The sequence below is a fragment of the Alligator sinensis genome, unplaced genomic scaffold (assembly GCF_000455745.1).
Source record: "Alligator sinensis unplaced genomic scaffold, ASM45574v1 scaffold61_1, whole genome shotgun sequence".
Classification (NCBI taxonomy): Eukaryota; Metazoa; Chordata; order Crocodylia; family Alligatoridae; genus Alligator; species Alligator sinensis.
Window position 1 is genome coordinate 590521 of NW_005841986.1, and position 10972 is coordinate 601492.

General features: G+C 49.9%; 2 protein-coding genes across 7 annotated transcripts in view; one reads left to right on the forward strand and one right to left on the reverse strand.

Annotated features, from left to right (window-relative positions):
* Positions 1–7647, reverse strand: part of LOC102384509 — a 14193-nt gene extending 6546 nt beyond the window's left edge. Inside the window, exon 1 of one of the 3 annotated variants that reach the window (XM_006021275.2) lies at positions 7450–7647. The gene's annotated coding sequence lies outside the window, so the exon portion shown is untranslated. Of the gene's footprint in view, positions 1–7055; positions 7166–7449 lie in introns of those variants that run through there. The other 2 variants (XM_014518812.2, XM_006021274.2) reach the window with 2 other exon arrangements.
* A 1675-nt stretch (positions 7648–9322) lies between these two features.
* MFSD13A (major facilitator superfamily domain containing 13A) overlaps positions 9323–10972 on the forward strand; it is a 19040-nt gene continuing 17390 nt past the window's right edge. Inside the window, exon 1 of one of the 4 annotated variants that reach the window (XM_025201228.1) lies at positions 9323–9375. The gene's annotated coding sequence lies outside the window, so the exon portion shown is untranslated. The other 3 variants (XM_006021276.2, XM_025201226.1, XM_025201227.1) reach the window with 3 other exon arrangements.

The following is a 10972-nucleotide window of genomic DNA, read 5'->3' on the forward strand; positions in this document are numbered from 1 at the left end:
GCTGAACTGAAGTGGGGCCAGGCAGGCCCCTGGGAGCTGCAGATCACTACTGACTGCAGCATAGGCAGAGTCAATTAATCTAGTTCCCGATCAAATCCCCCTAATGGGTCAAAGACCCGCTTGCAGAAGCATCCGGGAGGTATCATCATCAGAAGGTCCTTAGTATTCAGAAGCCATCGCCGCTAGCCCAGGGAGTTGATATCAACCTGCATGTGGATAATTGGCACACGAGGGGAAAGAAAAAGATGCAGCAAGAATATCCTTGGCAAGCTTTCGGGCACAAACTCCCTTCTTCAGGCATAGGGAGACTGCCTGAAGAAGGGCGTTTGGGCCTGACAGCTTGCAAAGAACATTTCCCCCCCCCCCAAGTATTAGTTGGTCTAATACAAGATGATCACCTCTACCCAAAGAGCCTTGCCTGCCCGTGTCCTTAGACCAACACGGCTACAACCAACAATATCCATCTCTCAAGCCGTCACCATGCTCTGCAGTCATAGAAAGTTAGGGTTGTAAGTCATCCCTTCCATCAGCTAAGGTACATCTCCTTTCCTCTCCATTTCTGCCTTTGCAGGGAGCAAGCCTGTGCCTTTTTGATGCCACAAACTTTTTCCTTCACCAGCCTTAAGCTACTACTTAAAAATCATTATAGAAGCAGAAAACCCAAGGCAGCCAGGACTCCCTTCCAGCTAGAAAAAAAAAACAACCAAAAAACCTCAAGAACTTGGTTCTTACTTTTCACCCTGTCCCTTCTGCCCACACCCCAAAAAAACCCACACAGCAAGGCATTTTGCTTGGGATCAAGAGGCCAAAATTGGAGCCTTGCTCTAGACTCATGCCAAAGGCTAGTGCAAATGCTGGATAATAGCTTATTATTCCTCCCCCACCAGGCCCGGGGTCACTTGAAACCATGAATCCCCTGGATTTTCAAAGCCACATCAGCGCATCCGGAAATCCCACACTCCAAAATGACGCGCGTGTGAAGTGCGGCACTGTAGCTCGCCTTGGCTTGTTTTCTCTTCGTGTCAAGCCAAGTCCTTCATACCTCATTACCAAGCACACCGTATCGTCAAAGCCAGGAAGGACAAACCAAGAAGCCTGTTTTCTGCTTTCCCTTCCTCCCGCAGAACAATCTTGCATTGACCACTCTATGGCATGTTCTCAAGGCTGTGCTCGGGCTTGTTTGAATGGGATTTTTAGATTGAGTCAGGAGTTGAACTTTGCCAGCACGTTGGGAGAAACAGAAAGAGGACTGTTGTGTTCTTCTAGGCTTGGGATCAGTTAGCCAAGCAGATGTGCTAAGCTGCCTTGTTACAACAGGCTATAAATCAACCAGAAAGGTCTGAGTTTGGTGCAGGAATTACTGCGCTGAACTAATTTTAGGCAGAAGACAGGCTAGGACACAACGGTTCCTTCTCCATCCAAGATCTAGGACAGAGCAGATCCATAGTGACTTTAGTTTCCGCTTCCTTTATCGGCTTTGTCTGGGCAGACAAGGAGTGCTTCATGACTTTGCCGCTTCACCTTTGATCCGAGAACAAGCACCGTGATGGCCGGTTAATCCAGGAGAGGTGCAAATTGCTTCCCATGCAAGACATCAGCCATGCAACTGGAAAGGCTCCTCTTTGGCCTTGCAATATAAAATGACTCTGAAGAGTCCTGTTGTGAAGTCCTTTTCACCAGGCACACCTGTTCCCTTACGTGTCATGTACACCCGATGGATTTTTTTTGGTCGACAAAAAAGGACAATTTGCCACCATAAAACTAAAATGCATCGGAGGTGTTCTAAGTTACCGTGCTCAAAGAAAATTTGACATGAAAAACACATCACGCATGTATATATGGCGAGTCAAAGGTGCTATCCCCTCTCGAGCGAGCGGAGCACAGGTTTCCACGCTCGAGTGCCGACACAGGCCAGCTGCTCGGCTCAAGCAGCAGCGTGCAGGTGGCAGCTCCTGCTAGCTTGAGAGGAGGCCACTGCAGTCATCTCCATTCAAGGCAAGGCAGAGCCTCATTTCGTGACGCTAACACCCTTCTGTATAGTTTTTCTTTGGTTCCTGAACAAAGCTATGGACTGCTTCTCAAAGTAATGCACCCCATTTTCTCCTCCTTCATAGAGCCCTGTGGACTTTCCTATGTTTCACCCCCCTTTCCCAAAACAGGAGACAACCAGGCATATGAAAAAAAGAAAAATAACACTGATAAGCAGTTAATGTAGCACCTTATGCGACCTCATTATCCTGTGGAATTAATTGCAGAAGGAAGTCGAGAGCTACCAGAAGTCTTTCAGCACTGGACGAGTTAGAACGAGTTTCTAGATGTCAAGGCCTGGCATAATTCAATGCTTTATAATATATAGTAGATATTATAATGATCTGTATAATAGACAGATTCTTTGTAAGGTCGGGGTCTTCCAGAGCCACAAAGACGAGGGTGTGCAAAGTACAGTTATTCAGTTTGTGGTGCATCGCAACCTGCAGGTCCTCTTCCGCAGTGCTGCAGCCGAGCGTACAGCACGTTCCCCAGACTGCAGGAAATTTTCTCCCCGTCCTAAGTGCTGGACTTCGCACTTCCCCTTATTGGATTTCAATTTGATGAATTTCCACTATATTACGGTCATTTGGAATCCAGAAAAGTATTGGCTCCCCCATCCACAGCTTGGTGTCATCTGCATATCTGCCAAGTGTGCGTGCAATCCCATCCTCCCAGCCATTCATAAAGATATTAATGAGTGCCAGACACAGGACAGAGCCCTGACGAGCTCCACTCATCACCTCCTCCCCGCATAGCGGGGAAAATGGAGCATGAAAGCTGTAGCCAGCAGATTGATCCCCGCGTAGCCTCCTCTCTCCCCTCCCAAGCGACACTGCATTTGGCTTATACACCCCCAAGGCTTCCCTGTTCCTTTTCAGGACCTGTAGTTCAAGGCCACCAACTTCTCCCAGGTCCAACAGAGCTGCCAACAGAGTCTGAACCTCCGCCTCTCCCTCCAGTTCCTAGTCTCGTGCCTTGACCCCCAAGGCTGTTTTTCAGCAACGTCTTTATTAGACATCAGCATCTCTCATCCTTGGGATTTCAGCTGCCTGGTGAGACTTCCCCGTGCAGCCTGGCGTCTGTCTGCTTAGACTAGCGTTACACGACTAGTGTTCTGCGAGCATCAAAAATAGGTCGCCAGCTTTGGCCATCAGCAGCTCTCTTCTCCTGCCAACCGCTCTACAATATAGTTGCTCCATTTCCATCTCTGTCCTCTCAGCTATTTGTGGCCGAGACCGCGTGTGTTTTGCAAGCCGCATCTGTCCACGTCCAGAGACACGTGCCCTAATGCTGCAGCCGGGTTTTCCACATCTGCTGGCTGTGAGGACGTGATCTGGTGCTCCATGAGCCACAGCGGGTGCCTTTTGCATCCAAGGGGCAGCTGAGGCCAGAGACATTGGGCAGTTCTGGACCACACACACACACACATGCATGCATATTGTTCAGGCTGAACACTGCTCTCTCATCACGGTTTCAGGAGCTGTGCCCTTACTCGCACCCGTCTGGCTGAAGTCCCTCTATCCAGGGTGTTCGAATTCCTTAAGCAGCTTTGCATTGATTTTTGAGTCATGCAGAAGCCCGAGCTTCTCCTGGGGTCTTTCAGCTGCCTCAAAAATGAAGAGCAATTGCTATCAGGGTTCAACTCAACCTCCCACAATAGAGCAGGCATCCTTCTTTTGGAGAGTAGATGCATTGCAGCCCATGTTGGGAGGCTTATCTGTTGGTTCTCCCAACAGTGATCCAGGTGGTTTTCAATCTTTTCTCCAGTGCCAGATGAAGGGTGTTTGTGCCCGAAAGCTTGCAATTAAAGTTTGGGGTTTTTTTTATTGGTCATCTCTACTACGAGTCCTGGTAAATTAGGCTTTTGCAGGTCCTGGGAGCCAAGGGTATGCACCTCTGCGTCTATAAAAGCAGGGCTGTAAACTGCATCCTTTCTAAAGCATTATCTGCAGTACGCCACTCAGCACAGCACAGGATCCTGACTTGTGGGACACCAACTATTCCCATTTTTAAACTTCAATTTGCTGTGATTTTTTTTGCATTTCATCTAGCTTAAAAATGGGTTTTCTATACAGTGCAAGGGAAAGGCACTGTATAGAAAACCCAATTTTAAGCTAGATGAAATGCAAAAAAATTGGACCAGATACCAAGGTGACCGGGGACAACCACAGCAGCCATTACACACAGCAGCTTAGACACAGCGTTTGTCTATGAGATACTTTCAGAGTGAAAGTTTGTGTTGGCCCGAGAACGCTTATCCACCCCTCTTTTCTGCAAAGTCACAAGGATATTTGATCCACTCCCTTGTAGCCTCAAGCGATTAAGATCTGAAAGAGGAAAATATTTATATATAAAAGGGCCCCTGACGAGATGATAGCAGCTTACGAGAACAGCTGATTTTGCATACAAATGAGCAAACGCTCTAAATACAGGCTATTCAGCTTCATGGTTGCTAGTAACAGGGTTTTAAGCTACAGGGAATTTTTGTTGCTGCTGTTTCTTTATGAAGCAGACCGGGTTTGAGACGATTACCAGCAATGCATTTGCACTACTTCCTGGATGAAATTTAAAGAAAAATAATATTAATAACCCCAGCAGAGAGACACGATTCAGAGCATTTGGGTTAGGAGGGCGCTACTCTGTGCATTAAGCAGCAAAAAAGCCAGTTTCCTGCCAGCTTGTGCGTCTCAACAGCAATGCCGCACAGCAAAGCGGTTGTGCAGGAGTTCAGCTCGCCTGCTGGAAACCCACTGAAGACATCACCTCAAACTGGTCCCCAGGCATGGCAGCAATAGAGAGAGGCGTGGGACCAACAGAGGCAGATTTTCTGCAGTGCAGGGCACTGCTTTTGGCACCTTATCGCCTCCCCACGTTAAGCATATGCCCCTACCTTGGTGTGGGATGGGGAGCCTGGCACTTAAGCGAGGGATGCTCAAAACCCAGCTGAGCCAGGAGTGCTAAAAAGGACTACAATTGAAACGTAGAGGAAAGGGAGGAGATCTAGGCACCTTGCTGTATTCAGGACCCTCCATAGTTCTCTCTGGCTTTTGGGTCTATGAGACGAACCACCCCAGAGCAGTCAACAGACTAGTGCTATAGGGCTCAATTTGGAGCAGGGGCTTAAAACTCAGATCTTCCACGTCCCAGGCGCGTGGATGAGCAGATGCACACCCTCACCCTGGTTTCCTCCTTGCCCTTTGTCCTGAGCATACCCAGATCGTGCATAAGGCACTGGGCCCGCTGCTGAGCTAATCAGTCGGTCCTTCTTGCAGCGAGTGACGAGCAATGGCCAGAAGCCCGATGCCACAGCAATTTGTGGTTGTTGCCGATGGTGCAAAACGATGAAACACCCAAACACGGTATATCCCAACCCTGGACTTCCCACTTCTAGGGCACATTGTTAGGAAAGCCTGTTAAGACGAACAGCTGCTGGCATTCACACAGGCTCAGATCTGGGCAAGCCGTGTCATACCCCTGGCTGCAACCCTGTTCGAGTGTCACCGCCACGTTATACATCCGGTATGAGATGGTGTCCCTTTAAACAGGGAGAGGGACTTCTTGTTGAGGTCTGTTTAAGTGAAGAAAACTTTAAGGTGCCCCTAGACTTTTTGCTGCTGCTTGTATTCCCCCCCCCCCATCATGGGAAGCAGAAGAATTAAACTGATTAACTATGTGATTTCTCACTCCTCTATAGTCATATTAAAAAGGTGCATTAAATGCTACTTCCGAGACATGATTCTTTATTTTGTTTTTTTAAATAATCTTTCTGCTTTCCTCTTGGAGCGGTCTGATGCTACAAACAATCAGGGATGCGTATAATTGTATGTTGGAGTAATCCCAGTGACTTTCATGGGTTATTCATACAAATGTTTTGAGAACCAGGACTGTAGAAGGCTCTCTCTGTTTAACGCACACACAGAGTTATATATATATATATATATATATATATATATATGATATGCCACTGTTTCATTGCAGTGGGCCCCAAATATAAATATATAAAATATAAATTTGGGGCCCACTGCAATGTAAGAGTGGCATATCCATATCCAAGTTCTGGATAGCTTCAGGATTAGGGACTGTCTGCACAGGTAAGCTATAAGAGAATACATGAATTTGAACCAGAATAGCCTTGCTCATATGTTGAAGCACTTGTTGTGGGATAATAATGGCTGTTTAAAAAAAAATGTATTTATAGCTGAAGTTGCTGTGGAAAGGGTTTAAGCTAAACCTAGAATAAGCCACATGAATGCAGAGTGGCGGCAAGAAGGGTTTCACTGCTGTAGAAGTCTGTCAGTTTAGCTAATACCAGTATAAGGATGCCACTAATACCAGTATAAGGATGCCACTAGAACTGGTAACACTTTCCCCAGGTAGAGGAGTTTAGCCACAGCAACTGCAAGCCGATATTAGACACTGCCGGTACCCTCAGTCTGAAAAGGAAGAATTGGGTACCTTATTCACTTATATTAAAAAAAGTGAGCAGCAGCTTCACGAGTCCAGTCTTTAAATCAGACCTCTGCTCCCAACACCTCTCTCCATCATACCTTGAGTGCACTTACCAGCTTAAGAGACCATTAGGTGTGAACTAAACCATTATAGCTATGCTTACAGAAGTTAAGTAGTACTTTACCAATAACTGGGGTTTCTAAAAAACACGCTCAAACAGTTAATAGCAAATGGGAAGGGGGCAGGAAATAATATGGAAAAGCTGTGTAAAGTTACATAAAAAAATGGAAATCATAAAGAGCTAGAGAAACTAGCTGACTAGTGATGGTCAACCTTAATTAAAACTACAAGAGAAGCACTATTTGGCTCTTAATGTAGCTGCAATGCAGAAAGGAAAAACAGAGCTATTAAAATGTAATGGGGAAAAGTATCCTAGACAAAAATACATGAATTCTCTTTAAAATAAGCAGCTTTTAAAAGTATATTTCCAAACTCTGATTCCTCCCTAAAGCAGGCAGCATCATCCACCCCCTGAAAGCAAATAGGTTCAATAGAAATTAGGAGGGATTAATTACCACTTACTGCTTTGAAGAACAGATCCACTCCCCTGGATTTTGTTCAGAATCAATAACTACAAAAGCCCGGGTACTATTTGTAATCACCATGAGACTTCAAATGGCTACAATTAACTAACGAAGCCTGCAGTTACACACGTCAGTCGCTATTGTGCACACCTGTAATACTATACAGCCATCCCGACTGTTTAGAAATTAGTCTTGTAACCAATTTGATACCAGCAGTTATTTAAAATGTACGAATCAAGCAGGAAAGTCAATATATTCCTTTACATTCGTGACTACTGTTACAGAATATATTCTTTTGATAGCTAGGGTCCTGTTCTGCTTCAACCTTGCTATTTTTTTTACATTCACAATTATGCCAATGATGCTAACGACCGCTGCTGTTTACCTGAAACGACTCTCTAACAGCGCAGGTGATCTCCAGATCGGATGTTACCTGCCTGTAACTCAATCTGTAATTATAAAAGCTGCAATTATGCTCTTGACTGCAAATCCTCCCTGAGTTTTTGTGGTCAGCGGCTTGATAGAAGGAGCCTTTCAATTAGACCACGCTGGTAATCTCCATAAAATGTCAGAAGATAATAAAACGAGGTGATGCTTCTTTGAGAGGCACCGGATGGAAAGCAGATTGCTCCGTTTTAAAACCCTCAAAGCCCTCTGCAAACAGCAATTAGAGCTTCCTTCCTCACCTGCCTGTGTCAATGCTCATTAAATAGGTAGTTAGCCCAAGTGTTGTCTGGGGGCATTAAAACCAGAAGTGCCTAGGAAGAAAACGCGCTTGTGTTTTAAGTTATCCCGGTCAGAAATCATATCTGCGTCCCAACAGCATCGTGGCCGAAGCGCAGCATTTTGTCCGCTTTTAGTGTCGTGGGAAATATATAGTGACTATCCAGCCTTAAAAGGGTGCCAGGGGGGCACTGAATGACAAGTGCTATTTGGGCTTTTTCCATTAAAAATGGAAGTACGGTTGCAGAGCGGGTGTGCACCGGGCGGTCGAAAGCAGCGCCGTGCTGGTGGGCGCCTGAATCCCGTTCCAGATTTCCTAATGTTTGCTTTTTATTATTTTGAAAGTCTGGTTTTTGGGGAGGGGAGGGCTGCTTTCTTTTCATGCAACCCCTGAAGGTCGGCCTCCAGGCGAGCGAGTCCCCTTCCCCGTTATAACGCGGAGGGGGCTGAGCCCTATTCGGGCCCCACGCTGCCCTAGCGGGGGGCACGCGGGGGCAACGCATGCACCCACCCGCGCAGTGCGCTGCAATGGGCACTGCATGGGATAGACCACCACAACTGGGGGCTGCACCCTCCTGGGCTCTGTATGGGATAGACCATTGCATTGTGGGGGGGGGGGTGCACTCACTGGGCACTGTATGGGATAGACCATTGCATTGTGGGGGGGGTGCACTCACTGGGCTCTGCGTGGGATAGACCACCACAACTGGGGGGGTATGCACCCTTCTGGGCACTATATGGGCTAGACCATTGCATTGTGCGGGGGGTGCACTCACTGGGTTCTGCATGGGATAGACCATTGCATTGTAGGGGGGAGGGGGTGCACTCACTGGGCTCTGCATGGCATAGACCACCACAACTGGGGGGGGTATGCACCCTTCTGGACATTATATGGGATAGACCATTGCATTGTGGGGGGGTGCACCCATCTGGGCAGTACATGGGACAGACCATTGCATTGTAGGGGGGAGGGGGTGCACTCACTGGGCTCTGCATGGGATAGACCACCACAACGGGGGGGGGGAAGCATCCTCTTGGGCACTTTATGGGCTAGACCATTGCAATAGGGGGGACCTGCACCCATCTGGGCAGTACATGGGCCAGACCATTGCAATGTGGGGGGGGAAGCACTACATGGGATAGACCACCACAACTGGGAGGGGGAATATGCACCCTCCTGGGCACTACACGGTCCCTCGGGGGGCGGGGGGCGGGTACTTTCTTGGGCTGTTTCCATGGTGACGGGGGATTCCCCTAGGCCAAGGGCCAGCCTGGGTCATAGAGAGGGAGGGCGGTGCTAGACAGGCTCAGGACGAGGGGTGCGGCTATGTAAATCGACCACGGAGAAAGCTCTCTGATTGGCTGCCAGTGGTGCTGCGCGCGGAGACCCCGTTTGCCCCCAGCTGCCCTCACACAAGATGGCTGCCCAGGGGGGCTGAGGCGGGTGCGGTCTGCCCCTGCTCAAGATGGCCGCTCGCTCACGTCAGATGGGGTTTCCCTGCCCCCTGCCGGCACAAGGCGGGGGCGGAGCCGAGCGCGCATGCGCGGCGGAGCTGGGCGGCAATGGGCAGCGGCGCGGCGCGCTCAGGTAGGAGGGGGTGTCGCGCGGGGGGAGGAGCGGGGTCCTGGTGCCCCGGGCGGGGGCTGCTCGTTCCAGCCCGCGTGGAGCCCTGTGTGTGCCCCCCCTCCCCGCTGTGACAGTGGTTTAGCCCGTGTGGAGCCCTGAAGGGGTGTGCCCCCTCAGTGTAATGGTCTGTCCCATGTGGTGCCTAGGTAGGTGCAACCCCCCCCCATTGCAATGGTCTTTCCCATATGGGCTCAGGTGGGTGTAAGTCCCCCCCATTGTAATGGTGTGTCCCATGTGGTGTCTAGGTGGGTGCAAGCCCCCCATTGTAATGGTCTGTCCCATGTGGTGTCCAGATAGTTACAAGTCCTCCTTCTCCATTTGTAATGGTCTGTCCCATATGTGCTCCAGTGGGTGCCCCCCATCGTAGTGGTCTAACCCACCTGGGCGCCTGTCCTGCACCAAGCGCGGGGGCTGTTCCCGTCCCTGCTCCCCTGTGTACGGCTGCAGTCAGTGCCCTGCCGCAAAGGTGGGACGAGCCCAAAGCCACGCTCGTTATCCTCAAATCTTCCGGACCGGGCTAGAAACCTGGTTAGGAGGCAGCCCAGCCCAGCCCAGCCCATGGGGGGTGTGGGGGGTCCCCGGTTGCAGGGGGCCCAGGTGAGCGTCTGCGTGGGGGGGGCAGTCTGGAGACCGTCCCTGGTGTCGCGGTTGCTGCTCGAGTGGCTCCTCTCTGAACGTCGGCCCAAGGGGAAACTAAGATTGCACTTTGATGAGGTCGGAGAGTCTTCAACCCGTTTTACAGACCACAGAATGGAGACATAAAATCATAGACCACGAGGGTGGAAGGGAGCTCAGGAGGTCACATCTAGTCCAGCCCCTGCTACAAGCAGCACCAGCCCCAACTACAGCATCCCAGACAAGGCTTTGTCTACCCAGGTCTTGAAAACCTCCAAGGATGGAGACTCCCCCACCTCTCTGGGTGACCTGCTCCAATATTTTACTACTCTCCTTGTAAGATGTTTCCTCCTAATATCCAGCCTCGACTTCCCTTGCTGCAGCTGGAGCCCATTGCTCCTTGTCCTGTTGTCTGCCCCCACTGAGACCAGCCCAGCTCCGTCCTCTTTGCCATAGGAGCTGCAGGCTGCATCACCCCCCTCGGTCTCCACCCCGTGGTGTGATGAAGTGATTTGCCCAGGCAAGAAGTGATGGGGGAGCGGACCCCAGGGTCCTGCCTCTCGTTCCCCTCCGGTGGTTGCTGTCCTGTCTGGGGCGTCGTTTGCAAAAGCAGGATCTGATCTCAAGCCTTAAAAGAGGAGGTGACGTGGCCGCCGCTGCTCCGAACATCCTTTGTGCCGCGGCAAAGCGACAGGACCGCGGTGGCTGGTACGGGTAGGAGAGGTCTCGCGTTGTGGTCCTCAGCCCTGGCCGTTGGCGTAGCCGCGCTTGTTTAAGCTGGCCGGAAACGTCACGCTTCTGGCCAGAAACATGCAAAAAGGGTTCTGGTTGTCTCTGTTTCGGGTCCTGTGACAACAGGAAATCATTTATAATCTGGCGGCTGAATCCGTAGGTTTGCGAAGTGTCTGCCTTTTTCAAAAGGGTCTTTCAAGGGGGACGTCCT